The sequence below is a fragment of the Zalophus californianus genome, chromosome 5 (assembly GCF_009762305.2).
Source record: "Zalophus californianus isolate mZalCal1 chromosome 5, mZalCal1.pri.v2, whole genome shotgun sequence".
Taxonomy (NCBI): Eukaryota; Metazoa; Chordata; class Mammalia; order Carnivora; family Otariidae; genus Zalophus; species Zalophus californianus.
This window is the reverse complement of record NC_045599.1, coordinates 92,064,494-92,084,840: the sequence shown is the minus strand read 5'-3', so window position 1 is coordinate 92,084,840 and position 20,347 is coordinate 92,064,494. Positions and strand designations below refer to the sequence as shown.

At 46.4% G+C, this 20,347-nt stretch overlaps 1 long non-coding RNA gene across 2 annotated transcripts in view; it reads left to right on the top strand.

Annotated features, from left to right (window-relative positions):
- LOC113929149 overlaps positions 1-20,347 on the top strand; it is a 178,107-nt gene that overhangs the window by 10,830 nt on the left and 146,930 nt on the right. The window lies entirely within an intron of this gene.

The following is a 20,347-nucleotide window of genomic DNA, read 5'->3' as shown; positions in this document are numbered from 1 at the left end:
GTGTGAGGGATTTAGGTTGGAGGTTTGGAACTGATGGGAATGATCATAACTATTTAAGTGATTAGTCAGGGGAGTTTGTGGAGGGTTCTTTTCCTCTTTGATAAAGACATAGATTCCCTTCCACTGGAATGATTTGAGGCATCGTGTGTGAAAGCCTGCCAGGCCTGACTTTTCTGCCCAGTCAAGGTCTCTGTGGGTGACTGCAGGTGTAGTACCTGTGGGCAGATGCTGGTTTACTGCTCACACATCCACGGACTTTCTCTGTCAAGGAGAGGAAAGGGGCCTACCCAGCAGGACCTGAACCTTTCATAGGGTAAAGGCTTTTGGGGTTGCAGATGTACTTGGGGAAATGGCACAGCATTTTTTTTTTTTCCTAACCGGTATCTCAACTTCTCACAATATCATGATTTAGGGATTTTTGTTCTTTTTTTCCCCCAACATTTTAATATGACAAATTTTAAACTCGCAGAAACGTTGAAGGTCTAATATGAACACTGCTATATTTATCACCTAGATTCAACAATTTTGTCTCCATTTCCTTTGTCTCCATATGAATTTGTGTACCTGTGTGTCTGTTAGATCTATACGGTACATACATTTGGGTTTCTATAGTTTTTCCTTTTGGCTGAATCTTTCTAAAGCAAGTTGCAAACATTATGACACTTCACCTGTTTGGGAGAGAGAAACCACAACTGCTATTTGAGTGGAGAGAATTTACTCTAATGACTTAACGAGGTATAAAGTTATAACCAGGTAACTGAAAGAATAGGGCAAGAACTCTAAGGAATCATGGAAGAGGTGATTTCAGGAAGCAGGTACCATCTTTATGGCTGATGGCATAAAGGTGAAAGGCTGGGATGATTAAACTAGAAGCCTAGAGGGGAGGTGACTTGGCTGGTGCCAGCCTCTGAGATGTGGGGCTGGGACCCAGACCTCTGAAAAGGAAAGAAGCGCCACTGCTAGGGTGAAGAAGCAGTGCTGAGCTGCAGAGCAGGAAGAGGAAGTAGACAGGAGAGAGCAAGAAAAAAGCCCTTCTTCCCCCGTCAGCCTTGCAGACTTTCTCTAGCGCCCCCTTTTGGCAGAGCCTGTCATAGGGTTTACAGAGTCCCAGACCCAGTATCAGAGGCCAAGTATAGAAAAGTGAGTTTGGAGTCACGACAACATTTTGCTAACGGGTACGAACCTTAAATACTTAAGCATGTATCTCCTAAATTAAGAAGGCACTCCTACCTATCATGCCTAAGAAACAGTAATTTCCTAATATCTAATGTGCAATCCATGTTATTATAGCTTCTCTAATTATCTCCCAGATGGTTTTATGGCTGTGATTTTAATCTTTTAGGGAGTAGAATCCAGTCAGGACTCCTGCATTGCATTTGCTCGATATACTTTAGTCTCATTCTAGAACAGTTTGCTGCTTCCCTGTCCTTTTAAAAATTACTATGATGAAAGGCTAGGCTGACTGAGTTGTACAAAGTGTTTCTTGATGGTGTTTCTTTACCTATCCTTCTGTCTGCAGTATCTCTTGTATCCTAGAATTTAAGTCTGAAGACTTGATTGGATTCATTCATTTTGGTCAGGGATACTTCATAGGGGGTGTTGTGTTCTTCACTGCAATGTGTATTTTAGCATATGAACGCTAGTGTCATCTTTTAAGACATTTATTAACTTCAGATACACTTTTGTGCCGCAGGGAGAAAAAGCCAAATGATTCTCATGGAAAGGGGGAAGGACAACCATTTTCATTGTGACAGGTGCTGTCCATTAGTTCTGGTAGAAGTTGCCCTTACCTCCCCACCTCCTCCCAATGCATGAGCCCTCGCTGGCCATCCTCTTGCGTCATCTGGAGATGTTCTGTACTATGTACAGGAACTTCTGCTCATCGAGGCTGGGTTTTATCCCTGAGCATCCTGTTTTGCAATCCTTTGGGTTCCCCACATGACCTGCCAATGTACAGTGAGTGTGGCATCACCATTTCCCTGCGGATCCAGGGCTTGGGCTCTCTGCTGCCCCTGAGTGTTTGGCTGCAGAGCCAGTTTGCTAATTACCTGTAAAAGGGGAGTTTTCTCTTCTTTTCTTGCCTGCAGTTGAGTTCCTCTTGGGGCTACCTTGCCAGTCCTGCACTGTGTCATACGCTCCCTCCTCTGTGGACGTGCCTTTCTCATGAGAGATTCTGGACTCTCTCAGCATTCCTGATGTTCTCTTTGCCTTGTCATTCACCACTTGGGATCTTGGCCATCCTGACCTTTCTTTGGCATCACCAAACAGAGCCTTCCCCTACAACTTTGGATCTCTTTCTGGGTTCTATTTTCATTAAATCCAGTTTGCCTTCCTATGTGCATGGGTGGAAAGGTCAGGCATGCTTGTTCTGAGCCAAGTCATAGGATCAGAGTTTTAGGTTCACTTCTGTAATTTGGATGCTACAGGTGTCCAGGTATAGTGAAGTTTTGAGGAAGACCAGAGGTAAGAAAACCAGGAGTTCAAGTTAAAGGAGAAGTGACAAATGACTCCCAGTTTCTGTGAGGTGGGAATGATGGTGAACTGGAGAGCCCCTGGGAAAAATAACCATAGACTCCATGTAGCTTCTCCTATCACGAGATGAAGTCTATTTGGGTAGCCCTTGAATCTGATGGATCTTGTGTCTTGTTTTAACCAATGAGACATTAATAAAATGCACGTAGGCAGAAGCTTGAAAAATGCTTGCATATCGGGCTTGCCCTCTGTCTCTGATGGAAGAGCACTGAGCTAGCCTGCCGGACAGGCCATGTAGAAGAGAATGGAGGTATTGCATCCAACACCTGTTAGCTTCTGACCATAGCCATATGTGTGAGCCTAGGCGAGACCAGCTGAAGAAACACCGAGTTGGGCCCGATCCAGATTGCAGTTACTCATAGCTAATAAGTGGTTTTTGTTTTATGCCACTAAGATTTGGGGTGGTTTCTTACACAGCACATGCTAACTGGTTCATGCATGCATGGTGGGATGGGGGCAGCACCCGCTCAGCCCCAGCCCCGAGTTGCCATGCCAGAATAGGAGCCCGGTGTTGTCATATCTTCCAGTTTTCCAGAGAAGAGAAAAATTCAAGATTAGTTTTATGTGAAATAGTCTAACTTTTAAATTGGCTTCAGTGTTTGCCCCACATTATCCTTGATCCAGGGGAAGTGGTCATTTGAGGGGGGACACATGAGCCAGCAGCAGTCTCTAGGGACCGATGGCTGAGGGCTGGAATGGGAGCAAAGGCATTTTGGCCTGCCTTGGAACACTGAGTCAGTAACAGACATTCGTGGTGGGGTGAGGATGCCTCTGAAAAAGTCCCTGAGAAGGGCATGTCTTCTGCTCATTCTTCAAGACTCCAACAAGATGCCATCTCCTATGAGCTTCTCTACCATAGAGTTCATTCCTCTATCAGGGAACATAAATCCTGTACCCTTCCCCCACCATCCACCTCCCTCACTAGAGCTTCTGGAGGGCCATTATCTGGGGGGACTTAATTTACCTTCCCAGGCCTGGCCAGGCCTACACATGTGGAAGGAACAGGTGACCTGGTGAATGCCTGGAATGTTCTTGTGTGTCCCTCCTTTCTTTGGGACAGGCTGCCTCTTGTCACTGTCCCAGTCACCCTTCCTTGAAACCCTGCATCAGAGTGAGTCATTGAGCACAAATGTTCATCTAGCTAAGGAATTCAAGAAAATGGAATTTTCTTACATTTTTGTCAGTTTATGGAAAAGCAACAAATAAGCCAAAAACAAACCCCAAAACCAAACACAAAGGTCCTCCACGTGTCAAGTGTGTCAGAAGTTAAGCCCCAAAGATAGAGAGTCAAGCCGGCTCTTGGCCTGGGGAGAGTATTAGCCTCCTTGGGGTCTTGGAGCTGGTACAGCCACAGGGCAGGTGACAGGGGCCTCTGAATGAGGTGATCTACCCTGAGTGGGGACTGCAGCATTCTGTTGGGCCTGTGTAATCCGGGCCAGCCCAAACATCTGGCTGATTATGGAAGAGTAAAGCCTCCCAGAATCTGGTCCCCTAATCCCTTGTACTCCCATTGAGAGAGCGAGTGCACAGACACACTTTTTCCATTTTCATTTACATTCTTGACATCTCATAGTCTGAGACGTGGCGTGATCAGGGCCGCCCAGAAAAACTTGGTGTGAAGGTCGTCAAAGACCCTCAGGGGAAGCCTGGGGAGGAACAAATGTGCTGGCGGGGCCTCCTCCTCCTTCCCGCAATAGTCCACTCTGCCCAGCTGGCGGAGGGCTGCTCTGATTCTGAGGAGCGGGCCTGGAGCCTGGCTGGGAGGCGCATGGCTTCCCTCTCTCCACTAGGGGGTGGGGGAGTTTGGATGTCCAGCTAGGGAAGCTGCCTGCATTAAGCTCCACTGGGCTAGGAAACCAGGCAGCTCAGAGAGCTAGTGAGCCAAGGGGACCAGATGAGGTTGAGGCCTTCTGAAGAGTTGCCTGTTGGAGGCGGGTCTGGTTCCTGGGGAAGAGTGGGCTATTTTGGGTCCGGCCCAGGTTGGCCCAAGGCAGGCCAGTGGGGGCAGCTACCCTGGGCTGTGACTCCTGCAGTCCCGACCTCTGGGCTAGCTTCCATCAGTGATGGTTCTGTCCCTTGTCATAAACCAGCCATAAAAGGTGACTGTGAGCTGGGTGGAGGGCACAGGGATGGGCTTCCTCTTCTCCCCCATACTCTGCAGTATGGGGCCCGAGGCTTTCCCATGGCAGGGTAGTCAGGGTGCCAGGAAGTCTGCTGCCATTGAGAGAATATTTCCCCGGCCTCCTGCTAACTGCCTGAATGCCCTGCATGGGAAATTTTATTCCTTTGAGTCAAGGTGTGGGTGCTTCCCTGTGGTGTCTTTTAAAGATGCATCTCTCTCTGAGAGAAGGAATATGTTAACCAAGGGCCGGCATAGTTGCCTTAGAATGAATGAATTTATTACCCTCGTCTCGCCGCCAGGGCCCCTCATTGTGAAGCAGAGGACGGAGGGAGAGGAAGGACAAAGTCGGGAGCCTGGGGGGCAAACCACGTTAGGAGGTCTGGGGCAAGTAGGGAAGATGGTGGTAGAGGCCTCTTGGTGTTTTTCTGGGGAGGGGAAAAGATGGAGTAGAGAGAGGATTTTTGGAATGCAGGAGGGAACTGAAGCATGAGGGGCCGGGACACTGACAAAAGCATTCTGTAATTTAACCTCATGCTGCCTTCTGTCAGAGCTCCTGGAATTCTGCCGAGTGTTTTGTATCTCAACCTTCCCTAACGTCCCCGTCACTGGTCACTTACTGAGGGATTGATGAAAGCTTGAAATGCAAACTCAAGTGAGTTCACTTTCCAAGTCTGGATTTTCTGGTTGGTAAAATGGAGAGAACTCTACTCATCATTATGCACGGAAGGATCCGAGCATAGCATCTGCAAGGAAATACTCGTTTACTGATGCCGTAGAGGAAAATCTAGAGCCTCTCCCTTTACCCCTAATATGGAGGAGTACTAAAAATAAAAAAGGCTGCCCTTTTTTATTGTGAGAATAGAAGGCCAGGAAGATGCTGGCCTCCGCTTGTGAATTGCCCTCCAGTTGGACCGGATGTTGCCATCAGCTGAGAGTAGGGAAGAGGGGCCAGATTTGGCTTCTGGATTTTCAGAGAAGTGCCTCAACTTTAAGATTTTTATTTAGGTGGGCTACATGTAGACCCAGGTTCTGAGGACACAAGAATTAAGGAAAAAAAATTCCCCAAACTAAAATAGACAAGCAATATACAAACAACGCTTTCAAGGATTTACACTCAAATAATTTCAGAAAACCAAAATTTACTACAAGTATAAAAAGCAAACAATGTAAAAATGCACAATGTTTCTCCCTGGGACAAGCAAGATGTTTGTTTTCCTATGTGTAGGCAGGTCTTTCCCATCCTGTGGCCCACGTGGTCTCCTCTGCTCCATCTTCATGGACGGAAAAGAAGGGTTGAAAGAGCTATGAATCATCTCTCCTTCATTCAGGAGACCTTGGGGCGAACTCACAGAACAGGACAACCTAAGTAAAGAAAGATGCGAGAGTGAAGGAGGAACAAGGGTGGCACAGGAGAACCTGCCAGGGGTAGACTTGTACACAGACACTTGAACCTTAAAGTCTTGTGCAGTTTCTAAAGGTGAGCTGCAAATCTGGCTCGGAGCACAGCGGTGGCCAAAGCAAAGACGGAAATAGGATCTTCAAGAGGCCTCGCACTGTCTAGCATCTGGACCCAAGCCAGCTCACTTAGGAGAAGCACAGTTCTTACTGGAACCAAACATCTGGCTGATTATGGAAGAGTAAAAGTTTGTACCCTGGGCTTTCATGGAGGAAACACTGTGTGAGGAAGTCAAGGACCTCTTTTCCAACATGCTGCAATACACGGAGCAGTGAGTTTTATATGCCTCGCCAAAATATTCCCTCCATGGAGACAGATGCCAGGTAAGCAAGGCCTTTCCAATGAAAACGATCGCACCGGAACCCAAAACACTCTGACCCAAACATTCAGCTTTTTCATGGTTGGATTTTACCCAAAGGTAAAATTTAGAAAATGTGGAGCAATAACTTGCAAGGTGTGTCCTGTGGGATAATAATATGCATGATGTGAAAAAAGGGTAAGCAGAGGTAAGCAGGCTGTTCTTGTAGCTGCAAACCCTCTCAGAACCTTTCCTGGGCTGATGCACTTAGACCTCTCCATCTGCAGTCTCTCCAAAACCTATTTAACTGCTTAACTCTGTGTCTGTAGGATGTTGGGTGTCCAGCGGAGGGAAGGGGCAGACTGAAAACAAAGAAAACTCCCCAAAGCCCAAAAGTGAAAGCTGCATCATCTTGTTCCCCAACTCTACCCCGCCTCAGACTTGTTTTTGAAAGGGAAGCTTATGTGGTGTCACCGTGGGAAGCGCTCATCTATCTGAAACAATGTTTCATGGCATTGCTGTAATTTTCCTGGGAAATGTAAATAAATAATCTAAATAAATTTATAACTACTTTAGCAATGAATACTCAACGAAGCCCTATCTGAAATGATCTTGCATCTGTGCAGTAGTGAGCCTGCCCACCACTGTTAGGCCATCCAGCTCTGGGGGCGGGGGTGGTCGTGTGGACCACTGCATGCCTTTCCACGAACCCTCTATGGATTCGGGGTTTCAAGCCTGAGATGGTAGGAGAGTTGGCAGAGAAGAGTCTTATTCTGTGGCCTGGCCTCGGACTACCGCAGTCCTGGGTTTGGCATGCCCGGGGAAGAGCTGACCCATTCACTCCGGACTGGCAGGGAGTGTGAGGCAGGGAGGACGTGGAAAGGGGTTCAGAGTCAGAACCTGATAGTGCTTGACCCTAGTGGGTATGAGCTAGAAAATGAACATTATTCCCAATTTCTTAAACTGCCCAGTGCGTCCACTTCTTTTTCTCCTTTGTTTACATCTTTTTTGGTCTTCAGGGGGAGATTTCCAGATGGGATCCTTCAGGTTGTAGGACAGTGGATCAGGTTCATATCCTATCAGATCTTTAGCATTCCCCCCAGTTTTGTGGCCAAATGTTTGGAAATGTTTGCTTTCCAAAGGCAGCCATTCATTTATCTCTTTATGCAGCAAACATATATTCAGTGCTGACCATATGCAAAGCTAGAGTGAGCAGATGCTCACAAATATATACAAAAGTCATCTGAAAGTTACATAAATCTCTGTATAAATAGTATAAACCACATTTCCAGCCAAAAATGGCAAGCATCATGTATTTGACAAAGAACATTTATACAACAAACCCTATTCTTTTAGTAAAGTGGTTTTTAAATAATTTGCACTCAAAGATTGTTGCTTACCAAACCTGTCTGATCATTAAATGTGGGCATCCTGATTTGGGATAAAGTGATGTGGTCAAGTTTTTGACTTTTCTATGTCTGATTTCGAGTGTCCTCCCTCTGCTCTGGCCCTAAGGCCTTTTTCTGTCTTTTCCCTTTATCCTATTGCTTGGGACTAACACCCTTCATGTACTAGCATAATCCTATTCAGTAAACATTTACTGGCCACGGTAGCTCTGCATCTTCACATCGGACAAACTTTCATACCATCCCTCCAAAAACCTCTGGAACCCACCTCGTGTATGAATACTTTCTCTCAGGAAATTTTCTCTTTAGCTTTCTGCCAGACAGGTCTCTAAAAGAACACAGAACACCCCCTTCTGGGAGAATTATGGTGAAGAGAGGTTTAGCTGCAGATCATTTCCAAGCGAGATGATGTACTGTGCTCATAAGCCATCTGAACAATCTGTGATTTGGTTGGTAGGAAATGCGCAAACAGCGGAAAAATTCCCCAGGGTGGTTAAAAGCCAGTGAAGATAAATTTCTTTTACAGTCCCATTCTTCAGTTAAAAAATAGTACCTTGGGAATGAAATTCTCTCTACATGGTAGGTCAAAGGTCAGAAGGGGCTATTGTCTGGATCTTGGGGAGGATCAATAACACAATAGCAGGAGATGTAATTCTGGTGTGCTGATAGTTGTTCATTAGATTATAGTACAGATTCATATATGAATGTCTTCCTGACTTGCCCAGAGGGTGTGAATGGACAGCGAGACATTCTTCCCAGCACACGGGTGTGTCTGACGAGGAGTAATTAATGAACTTGCCAATCATGCTTCAATATTCTGGAGGTTAGTGCCCACTTGGGAGGATCTCTGTAGAGACAGTAGAGAAGAGGCATCATTGGATTAAGCCATTCACGTCCTACTGACCCTTTTCTCCTGTGTCTAACTTCCCCTTCACTGAGATGTCGTATTGCCCTACCTGTCTTAGTTCTGTGGCTTAAATGTTTTGTGCTGGCCTCCACTGAGAGGGAAGATATTTCTGGTTGAAGATGTGAGGTCAAATAGGAGTTGTGAGAGAAACCTAGTGAAATCCGCCACTAACATGATCCAGCCAGTATTTCCTGGGTAACTGCTATGTGCGTGTGTGCGCTAGCCCCAGAGGAGCTCTGTGGGGCGGGAAGGCTCTCTAGTTCTCCCTTGTTGATATCTTATCTCTTTTCTTGCCATGCCACACAGATATTTTGCAGCTTGCACTTGGCATTTTCTCCTCAAGTGGACCCCTTTATTTGAAAAATCTGAATTTCACACTGGCACAAAGCAATATCGGTGGTCAACCAAGCTGTCCTGCTCTCAGAACCCCATGAAATGTGCCTTTCCACCTTGAGTTTTAAAGATGCATTTGTTTTCTTCTAGGAAAATAAGGGAGCAAGCTTCTTCTTTTCTGTGGGTAGGAGTAGGCTATGATTTTAGAATGTTGCCCTGGTCCAGCAAGTTTTGCAACACAATGACCTCATCTGAATGAACTCATATTCTGTGGTCTTACAAAAAAAGGCATAGAAGATTAATTGGAGGGGTTATTTGGAACAATTGATACTACTTTATCTTGTTTCATATGCTTTTGGTTCTTGTTGACTTAAAGATGTTTGTTTCCTGATTGATTACTTGAGAATGATTCTTGGATGTGTTTCAGCACTGGTATTTTCCATTAAAAACTACAGATTTTTAATTACAAAAAATGCAGAAAAACATAAAGGAGAAAATTAAAATAGCCTATAATTGGGTATTTAAAAATTCAATGCAGATCTATCTATCTATCTTTATTTATAAAAGTGGGTTCATATTGTACAAACCATTTGTAACTAGTATTTTTCACTGACTGTATCAAGAACATTTCCATGGTGTTTCATATTTTTCTCCATCATCATTTTAATGGCTGCCTAGTTATTCCCTGTGTATAATGCTATAATATATTAAACCAGTCCTTCATTGTTTGGACAGTGAGGCTATTTCCAACTTTTGGCTTTTATAAACAATGCTTCACTCGACATCCAAATATGTGTATCTTTAGCCATGATGATTTTCCTTAGGGATAAATGCTTAGAAGCGGAATTGCTATGTCAAAGTTTATGCATATTTTAACAGTTATTAATAGGTTTTGCAATATTGCTCTCCAAAAGGGTTTTACCAATTTATTCTTCTATGAACAGGGTTGAGGTTGTTTACCTGTCTGTCCTCTTATCAATAAATAGTATAAAAAAATTTGAAGCAATTTGCTAGTTAGGTAAAAATGTGATCTGATTTCCATCATGTGCCCTCAGTTATTAGTGGGGATGAATATTTTATGTTTACCAGCTATTTGTAATTTTTTCTTTTGTGAATTGCTTATTTATTGTAAATATTTCTCCCTCCTATCATAGTTTATGGTAATTTCTTTTTTTACAAATAGAAAATTTTCAGTTTTATGCAGTTAAGTTCATCAGTCTTTCCCTTTGTGGTTTTTGCCTTTACCATGTGCTTAGCTCAGTGGGTGTATATATGTGCCTTTTAGCCTTAATTTTAATTTTTTTTTTTTTTTTTAGAGAGAGAGAAGATGGGGGAGGCAGGGGGAGAGGGAGAGAGAGAATCCTAAGCAAGCTCCATCCCCAGTGCAGAGTCTGAAGTGGGGCTTGGTCCCACAACCCTGAGATCATGACCTGAGCTGAAATCAAGAGCCAGACCCCCAACCGACTGAGCCACCCAGGCACCCCAGTTTTAGCTTTTCCTTTAACATTGTAAATGCAATGTATGCATGCTCCTTATGAAGGCTGCAAGTGATGGATATGAGTGTAAAATAAAATAAAAGAGTTCTGTCTGTCTCCTACTCTGCCTCCCCATACTCTAGACTAACCGCTGTTTGCCGTTTGGAAGCCCTTGGTCTTTAAAATAGGTATAGTTGGTCTTCGGTCAATGGAAGGATCATTTCCACATGTTTATGGTGTGATGGTATGTAGAGCTGGTGGTGGTGGCTCTTCCTCCCCCCCCCCCCCCCACTGCATATTCAGCCAGCTTCCCATTCTCCACTCTGCATTCTCTTTCTTCCAGCTCTAGGATTGTTATGTCGGCATGTGTTTATGGCTGGGGGGCCTCTCAGCAGACAGGCCCTTGGGTTCCTGCTCTGGAACCCTGAAAGTAGCTTGTCCAGAGGCTGAGGTAGAATGAGAAGGGCACAGTCCTGCTGGCCCAGGGCACTTTCTTCCAGGGCATGAAATTTCGTGTTAGATGCTTTTGGGCAGACCAGGACTTCTAGAAGGGGACATGCACAAAGGGACTCTCCATGGCTAGCATCAGGTGGGCTGAGTCAGGCTGTCTGGGAGCCACACCTGCCCTTGACTGCTGGTGACCACAGCCCCAGAGTCATGTGCCTTTGCTCAAGGCTCTGTCTGCTCAGCTGGGGCTTTTAGGCTATATTATTATAATGGATCAATCCTTGAAATGCTTTTGTCAATATGAAGGGAACTGAATGTTCTGAAAGTTTCACATTCATCTTTATAGAGGGTTAAAATAAAATAACTTTTTTTTTTTTTTTTTGCCACATTAAAGAGAAGCCAGCCTCCATTTTTCACACAGTGTTCCTTAGAACACTATTACATCCTTCACCGAGCCACACAGGGAGGTAAAATGCTCCTTCCTGAATGTCTTTTCAAATCAAGAACTTAGACTGGATGAATATTGGTTTCATGCACAGAACATTTTGATGTCTGATTTTTGTTCCTGTTCAGTAGTCTTAGAAAATACTCAGGTTTTAGTCCAGGTTCAAACTGGTCTGCTATTTTATTTTTTCTGGAAAAAGAAACCCCACTTTGGATTGTTTCACTCTTTGATAACAAGCTTAATTTTGGGGCCCAGCTCAGGGTTCAGCTAGAGAGTATGGGTTGTTTTGGTTACAGACTGACAGTGTGAACTCTTGATTCAGACCGAATTTCTTCTGTTCCAGGGGGAAAATCACTCATCTATTAGTCAGCAGCCTTCATAGCTCCTGGGAGTTGCTCAGAATTCCCTGGGGATGAGGTCTCAGCTCCTTGCCAAGTGGTGAACAGGGCTCTGTGCAGAGGGGATGGGGCTGGGCTATCAGCAGGGGGACGGGGGAAACCATCAGCAGGACCCTTGCCCCTCCAACTTGCAGACCTGGGCTTCCTGGCGAACAGCCCCAACGGCCATTTGGCCTTTCCTCTTGCCTGACCTGCACTTTCCTGAAATGTGCTCATAACATGAATCCATCAGCAGATGTTTGGGAGGAATGGATATGTGATGAGCCTCACTGCACTGAGGGTATGTGTGTCTGTGATCTAGAAGTTTACCATCTCAAAGGATCCCTGTCCTGGGATACTTGGCTGGGTGACCTCTGGCAAGTGACTTATTTTCTTTGAGCTTCTGGGCCTCATCTTTAAAGTGGGGAAAATGAGATAATAACCATTCCCTACTTGCAGGCTGGCTGTGAGTGTCATAGAGGAGCCTGCATGTGATGGGTTTAGCACAGTGCCTGGAATGTGGTAATGCACTTAGCTGCTCTTAGGAATCTGGGGAGACATATGCATGGACTATGGCCTAAAAAGATCAAGGCAGCGTAAGAACCAGTAAGTGGCCCAGACAGGTAAATGCTGCAGGAATTCAGAGCAGGGAGGAATTCCCAAGGGCTTGGGAGAGAAGAGCAGGCTTCCTGGAGGTTTGAACTAGGTTTTTTTTTTAATTTAAATTCAATTAGCCAACATCTAGTACATCTTTAGTTTTTGATGTGTTGTTCATTGATTCATTAGTTACATATAACACCCAGCTTTTGAAGAGAATTTTGTGGAAGGTAAAGGCAGAGCAAACTTGGTGTTTTCTGCTCAGAGCCTGGGAAGAGATCTGTATGTCACCTCTCCACCGCCTTTGTTTTAGATGTTAAGGGCCTTGACCAAAGCCAGATGACTAATTAGTGGCAGAGCTACAGCTGGAGGAAGTTTCTTCTTTTGTACTTTATCTGTTGGTATTTCTGTTAGTTATTGTGTTTTTGGATGCAAGTGACAGAAAAAGCCCAATTCATGCTGGCTTAAGCAGAAAACCAAAAGAAAGCAGCAAGAACAAAATCCCAACAACAGGGAAGGGAATGTATTGACTTCACTCTTGAACAGATCCTCCCCGTGGTGGCCCCTGGCATTTGCAGGCTTATGTACTCCTAGCCTCACATCCAGCAGAAAGAAAGCATTCCTATCCCCCAAGTCTACTATCAGGTCTCATTGGCCTGGCTGTGCTCATGGGTCCACCCCCAACCAACCACTGTGGCCAAGGCTGCCCATGGAGCCTTCAAAATGACATGGTCTAGGAGGTCCTTGCCAGGAGGAGGGGGAGTGGCTCTTGAGAAGACAAAAGTAGCTGTGCTAAATGCTGGGACACGATTTACACACTTCTTGTGGTCATTTTGTCCACAAAGTTAGGAGGGGCACTGTAGAGTGGCCGAGAGGTGAGGGCTTCCTTTCTCTGGAGTTCTGAGTGAAAGTTTATCTACTGGCAGCAAAAGAACTAGAAATTGGGCTCCGGTTGCCTGTGACCCCAGGAGTAGATGAAATCAGAGTGCCCGTTGTGTGGTCCTGGCACATGGCTTTGGAGGGCCAATCCAGGATGGGTCTGGAGAGCTGCCTAATGGAGTTCTGGGTCACTGGACTTTGGTAGTTGACCTGGTAACTGCTGAATGTTCCAGAGGCACTGCGGTAAGATAAGGAGAGCTTGAAGAGGGGAGGAATCCTAGTGCCTTGAGTCCAGGGCTCAGAATGGGGATGAAAGACCGAGTGCCCCGTGTCACCCCCCGCTGTCCTTCTTAGGCAGGGAGCCAGGTTAGTTTCCCTTCCTGTGTGACAGTCCTGGGGGGTGAGTATTCGGGGCCAGCTTACTCACTGCTCTGTGGCTGCCAGGAGTGGGGAGGAAAACAGCAGTCTGTGCTGCTACAGCTAGTCTTCTGGGGGTTGGTAGGAGGCTGACCTCCAGGCACCATGGCCCCTTGCTCTTTGGGGGTGTGCAGAGCGCACCTGGCCTAGCCTGTTTGCACTGGTGTCCTAAATTATGTCGCTCAGAGGATTTGTGTGTAGTTGATATATGAAGTGAGTGCTCCCGGGAAGGCAGTAGGGGATGGGAAGCAGGACCTGGAGCAGGAGAGTGATTTTAGACAGAACGCACGAGGGTGGCTTCAGCCCCATCCTGCAGGGGACTCTGGGGTGTAATCTACCTCTCAGAGTTGGTTCTGAGCAAGAGATCTGGGCTTTCATCCCCCCACGACCTGCAGTCATTGGCTTAGGGCCAACTAGAGGAATGTAAACTCCCACACACTTTGTGCAAGCTCAAGATTTTGTAAACAAAAACACGTGGGGGATGGGTAGCAGAAAGAGCAAGAGGCACTGGGGTAGAGGTGTGATCTGGATGGCACAGAGACACTGTCTACCCCTGCAGTTTCTTCTGTTCACAAAACTCTACCACATGTGTTCTTCTGAGAACCCATGAGCACGCTTCTTCCCCCATGGAGAAGAGTCCAGGAAACACCCAAGTCTGTATCTGAAGGGTCCCTGTATTAACTAACTGGTCTAAGTAAACTGAGCTAAACATAATTAGCTCCTCATACTGAGCAGGATGGGCTAGGTCTAGCTTCAGGCATGGCTACATCCAGGTGTCCAAAGTGCACATCAGGGACTCTCACTTTCTCTTGCCTCTTTCTCTGTGCTGGCTCCATCCTCGGGTTGGTGCTGTCCTCATGGTGGGAGGATGGCTGCCAGCAGCACTGGGAGGATTTAGGTCCAGTGGAAGAGAGCACTTTGCTCTTAGTCCTCTAGTAAGGGTCGTTGGGATGAATTCTGATTGGGTGATATGCTCATCTCTGAACGAATCTCTGATGCTCTGAGTGACTAGGCCTGGGCCACCCTCACCCCTGAAGTTGTATGTGTGTGTGCGCACGTGTGTTTGAAACCTTCCCAAGGAACATTAGGGAGGTGGAGAGGAGACTAGGTTAATGCTGGGGCTCAGGCCCCAAAGCCAGGCCTTGGGCACTGTGTGGTTATACCCCAAGACCTCTTGCCTTCTCCTGATGCTCATGGTGACCTATCCTTGACTTCAGAGGCTAGAACCTGGGGCTCAGATCTGAGGGACCAGAGACTCCTGGAATGGTTTGCTGTGTGCATTCATTTACTTTACCTTTTCAATTTAATATTATAAAAGTTATATGTAGGAATATTATAACATTGAATAATATATAACTCATACAAACTTAAAAATATATAAATATATTTTGAATATAATATACAAAATATAAAATTATTTATCTTATCTATTATCACATATATTTCTATTTATTTTACATATATATAAAATATAAAATGCAAATTCCTCATAATCTCAGCCCCAGAGGAAGTAACTGTTAGTAGCTTTGGGGAAAATCACTCTCTAGATACCCCTTTCCCCAGGTCAGTGACCCAAATTTCTACCTCTTTCTTTAATATCCAGATGAAATCACTCTAGCCCCTAACTTTTGTGACAGCAAGAAATCCCATTTTACCTAAGTAGTAACTCATCACTTCTTGCCCCGAGCCCGCCCATCCATGTGTCCCTTCATCTAATTTTTACTGAGTGTCTGTTAGAGATCAGGAGCGTGCTGTAGGCACTTGAGATGTACTGGTGATTGAAAGAGGCTGAGATGCTGCCCTTGTAGGGTTCAGGTAGTAAACAATGAACTTAATAACTGAACCAATGATCTCACCTATGAAAAGATGCTAAGTGCTATGGAAGAGGCTAAGTGCTATGGAAAGGGGAAGGGCTGGAGCAGGGTGAGGGGCTAAGGTCGGGGCTGGGGTGACAGGTCACAGGGGTGCCTGAGGGAGGGCCTCCCCAGGGAGGCAGGGTTGGAGCAGGGACTTGAAGGAGGAGGGTGGCCATCTGGGCAAAAAGCATCCCAGGCAGAGGGAATAGCCAATGTGAAGAAGTTGGGAAAGTGTCTGGAATGTTCTAGGAAGAGAAAGGAGGCTGGATGAAGGGAGCCAAGTGAATGGCAGGGTCTGTGTGTAGGAGGTGGGCCAGCTGGGTAGCCGAGTGGGGTAGGGCCACACAGTGGGAGTCTGGAATGCTGTGAGGACATTGGCTTTAATGACACAGAATGGCGAGCCAGGGGCACATTCTGCTGGAGGAGAGAAGCCTCTGACTCATGCACACTCGATGGGGGCTCCATATTTCCCCTAGGCTTCCTCCTGCTGCAGTGGCCCGCAAACTGGGCAGGTCTCCCTCCTCCATTCCCCAAGGCAGGACTGACCCCAGGCTGGCTAGGGGATTCAGAGGCTAAGTGGCTTTATCACCATTGAAGTACAAGATGGACATGCATGTGATCTATGTGTAGATGCAGAGATATGTGCATGGAAAGCTAAAAAAAAAAAAAAAAAAAAAAGGCCAGGAGGTTATACAGTGCTGGGCAGGAAGCAGGACTTGGTGCAGAGAAGGGGAGACTTCCTTGACTCACTTCTGTATTGTGGCTGCGATCTTGTCAAAGTTTGTGGCTCAAGCAAGGTGCTTCTATCTGGGTTCCCACAGTGCCTGCAGCTGCCACTTGGCCTGTCCTCACCTCACTGCTTCTGCCTGTGGCTGGCATTCTCAACCTCTCTCTCTCTTCCCCACTCCCCCGCTGCTGACCCTCTCTGTAAGTGTCCCATTCATTTCTCCCAAGAACAAGGATCTGCATGGTTCAATTAACCACCCTTGACCCTACCCCAGGCTACGTGATCTACGTGGTAGTTCATTAAATTGTCTCTGAATAAAATAGAAAGTTGCCAGCTTGCTATTCCAGCTCATGGGAGAGTGTGCATGAGATGTGGTGTTCCTGTCCCACTCTCCAGGTGGTCGTTAGGGGTCTGTATGCATGGTAGGGAAGACAACAGTGGCTCTGTTCCTTGGTGGGGGGTGGGGGGGGAATGCTGCTTTGCTTTGCACCTGTAGCCACTGTCCAAAGAGTCTGTTGCTTCATGATTCCAGTTTCCCCTTGTTTAGTCATTCAACAGATGCTTTTGGAGCATCAAGGCCCTGTGCTGGAAGTTGGAAGCATACAGATGATTTTAATCAGAATCTTGACCCCTGGGTGATGCATACTTGTAAGCTAGGGGAAGTGTTCCAGTGTACGGGGTTGTAATCATCACCATCATCATTGTAATCGCCATCATCATCTTCATCATTACTACTGACATTTATTCTAATTTGTCTAAGCATTCCACATGCATTAACTTACTCCTTACAACCATTCTAGGAAGCAGGCGCTATTATGATTCCCATTTTACAGATGAAGAAAATCAAAGCACAAAGAGATTTAGTAACGTGCCCAAGGTCACACCACTAGAAAGTGCCAGAGCAGGGATTTGAATGCTGGTGGTTTGGATTCTAGAACCGGAGAAGTAGCTGTGGCCCTCAGTGTATTACTGTGTCATTCAATATTCTGATGAACATTGGTTTCATGAGATGTTAATAAACATTCCAGAAGGAAAAGGGGTAGTTCAATGGATTAGGAAATGCTGGGCCAAATAAGGAAATAAACAGCCTTTTACTGCAGGCCTTCTCAGAGCCTTTAATTTGCTAAGGTATGAATCTCTAGTGGCAGCAATTTCCAAACTTAGCTGGCCATGCTTTTGGGGTGTGGGAACACCTATCAACATTGCATGGGACTGGTATTTCATTGAATGAAATTTAAGAAAGGCTGCTTTGTGGCTTGTTTTTCCTTGCCATTCCTACTTGTAGTTTTCTTTATCTTTTTATGACAACTGCTGGGGTATTCTTTTATCACTCATTCTACTCATGTGACCCACCTAGTGTGGGTGGGGGATTTCACACAGAGGATATTGTTCTGACACTTATGCTCAATAGCATTTGTCACTGGCAGTAACGACGCTGGTGTGGAGTGGAGTCGTCAAGCGCTGAGCTGGACTGGTGAAGTGGCCCAGAAGGGCAGGAGGGCACCAGGAGGTCAGCTAGTGCGGGCCACGTGTGGTCTCCTGAAATCCCACGTGGCAAGGCAGGGGCCACGTCTGGGGTCTCAGACAAGGGTGTGGGGTCCAAGCTGTGGTCTGGCCTTAGTCTCCAGGATGGACCGGAGGAGCAGGATGTCCACAGTGTCCGTAGGTCTAGTCCAGGCCGTGGCTTCATCCATCAATGGAGCTCACTGTTAATCCCAGCTGGAGTGGCTTTGCCCTCCCCCTGGTTTTTGGCACCTTCCCTGGGGTGGACCATAAAGGCTGGAAGACTTATGCTGATCCCTGAATGAAGCAGGAATGATGCAAGCCTCAAGTTCTGCTTTTGAGTTGCACTTGTAGGGATTCTCCTGGGGTTTCTACGCCTGGTTTTAAGATCTTCAGAGCAAAGGAGAAGGCTCATGGGGCGGGGGCTTAAGGCAAGATGTGGTCCTGAATGGCTGAGAAGGAAGTGTGAACTCAGTCTGGTGGTCCAACTTGTTGGAATCCAATTCTGAGAAAGAGAGAGTGAAGGGTAGCAAGTGGGTTTTCAAGAGAAGGGATATGAGAACTGAAATCCTTTTTCCTTCTTTCTTTCTTACTTTCTTTCAAATTCACGTTTAAACTCTAGTTCATTAACACATAGTGTAATATTTTAGTGATTCATCACTTACACGTAACCTCCAGTGCTCATCATCCTAAGTGAGAACTGAAATTCTTTAGAGGAAGAACAGACCGCACTGTGTGAGAGTGGGAGTGTAGGCGCTGGAGGCCGCTATGGGAGGCGATCAGGTGCAGTCGTCGTTGAGGCTGAGCTGGCTAGTGGCCTCCCACTTGTCCATCCTCCCTTTCAGGAAGCATTGCTGCCTAGCAAGTCCCAGCCTTCCTCGCAGCGAGGTGAGGTCATCTGACTAAATTCTGCCCCATGAAGTGTAAGGAGTATTGCGTAGTAACTCAGAAAATGACCATAAATGGGAGGGAAGACCCTTCATTTCCTCTTTCTTCTGGCTGCTTGGAATGCAGACATGATGCCCGGACTTGAGCAACCATCTTGGACTGTGAGGTGACATGCCAAGGATGGTGAAGTACAAAGACAGAAGGTGACACTGTGGAGCCACCACACCAACCTTGGGCTCTCTACCTCCAGACTACTTGTATGTGAAAGAGAAATACATTTGTGTCTTTTTTTTTTTTTTTTAAGCCACTGTTATTTGTGGGGGCTGACAGGGGGAGTTCTATATATCAACGAAAGAGAGAGAGCCATAACTCTACCTTCCTGTCCTGGATGGGCAGTGGCCTGCGAAGTCAAATTCTGGAGATCTGAGGTCAGAGTAGAAACCCTGCAGGCCTGGGGTGGTGGTATGTGCCCCTCACTGGCTCCGGCTGCTGCTGTGCACAGCCTCGTGGTACTCCTCCTTTTTGGCCAAAGCAGTGAAAGAGACGGACATGGGATGGGGCAGGGGCTAGGGGTGGGAGCTATGACTGGTCCTCATGAGACCGGGCTGCCAAATGTCTTGTTCTGAAAAGGGAACAGGTCTCACATGGACAAGATGGAAGGACTGCTTGTTCCCTCTGGAAAGTTCTTTTAAAATGACCAATCCAGACACACTTTAGTATTAATGGGAAATTCCTCCTGTTGTTTATGAAATCATCTTAGAGTTGATTTTAAAAAGAGAGAAGAGAGAGAGAAAAAGCCGTTTGTTAGCTAAACGAAGCCCAGACAATTATTTATAGATGCATCGGAGTGGCTTGTTTTAACATGGAGCAACTGTCTGAAAAGACTCCACTTTGACACCGGTAAGAACCCCTGGCACTAAGAATAAATTTATGAATGTCTTTTATGAGAGTCAACACACTAGATAAATAGCCCCACAGACCGCCCTTCACGTCGAGAACCAGAACAAAGACAGTCGTATTCGCCATGTGCTCAGGGTGGGCACGGCGCCCAGCGGCACAGCCCTCACGGGGCCGGATGTTCCCCTCCAGCGAATGCGATTCCTTCGGGCACTGCCACGGTGGCGGGCAGATGCCTGGTTTATTTCCATTGCTCCACTTCTTCCATTTGTTTGGGTAGCTGAATATCTCTTTCCCAGGAGAACATCTGCTCTTTTAAAAATGGAAAAAAAGCAGGAAGACCTCCAAGCCTTTAGGGCTGGAACTCACCCTCTGCTGAGACAGACCAGAGCCTCATCTAATGTGGGTCCGTGCCACATCGCAAGAGGGGGGTGTGTGCTGCCCAAGCGTCTTTAGGGCTCCCGGCACTCTGCTCAGTTGCACGGGCTTCAAGGCAGCTCCCGTTCCATGCTGGGATGCGTTAGGCTTATTCACTGCCTTGACCAGGTGTGGGTCATTTTTCTTGCTGTCTCATTTATGGATGACTTCATACCATCGGTAACACCATGGTTGGTTGGAAGTGAACCCACGACAATTCAGAGGTGCAAAAAAATATGGTGGAAAACCCTCACTCTTGTCAGTTAAAGGTAACTTAAATGCTTCTGAGTGAAAACAGTCTCTTTGGGGGAAAATAATCTTTGAGTTTTTTTCTCTCGTCCCCTCCTACCCTTTCCTGGGGGTGCTCC